Raw genomic sequence first — 869 nt, 5'->3', positions numbered from 1 at the left:
GGGAGGGACACGGGAGGTTCTAAAGGGTGATTCTGGGTGGCATCCCCAGAATCACACTTTACACACACCCACGCAGAGAGAGAGAGAGAGAGAGAGAGAGAGAGAGAGAGAGAGAGAGAGAGAGAGAGAGACAAAAAGAGAGGGAGAGGGAGCCAGAGGAGGGAGATAGCAGTGAGAGAATGTGTTAACAATTCACTTCCTAACTGTTATAAAATACATTTTACCTAAACAGTATGATCCTTCATGTTGTGAATCATTCAGTGGGGTATTTCTCTAACATAATCATTAACATTTTATCCAAAAGGTTGGATTTTGTAACCTAATACAGCTGATAATAAGCAATGTCATAGAAAGTTTTGAGGACTTGGTGGTGGTAGTCTTCAAAGTTGTTTCCATGGGTCACAAACATCTAAATAAGGATGATACTTGCTGAATTAAATGTAAAAGGCTTTGAAAATAAAAGGCTTGGGTTACGCTCTCAGTGCTCTGTTGACATTTCACAAAGATACGCTTGTTTTTGTGAGAAATCTATGAAAAATAACAATAATTTTCACGAAAGTATGAAACATGTATGCTAGATTGTGAAAATACTAGATGTCATGTCCTAGGTGGCAGTGTGTTTTCTATGCCCCTGTGCTGTGCCTCTTCCGGTTAGGAACGCAATGGAGCTCAAAGTGGCATAATAGCGATCTTTTTGTTGTTATGCTTGTTGTAAATAAAAGTTCTATGATGTGAATAATTTAAACGTTTTTAAAAGTACACATGTTACAAGCATGATTAAATTCTTGATTTAATGCACGATGACCCATAGATAGTACTGTCATTTAATTCATTTCATGTTGTATCAGCTTTGAATACTCCAAGCTGCA

This window comes from Nansenia antarctica (genome assembly GCF_963989245.1).
Source record: "Nansenia antarctica genome assembly, chromosome: 12".
Taxonomy (NCBI): Eukaryota; Metazoa; Chordata; class Actinopteri; order Argentiniformes; family Microstomatidae; genus Nansenia; species Nansenia antarctica.
This window is presented reverse-complemented; position numbering follows the sequence as displayed.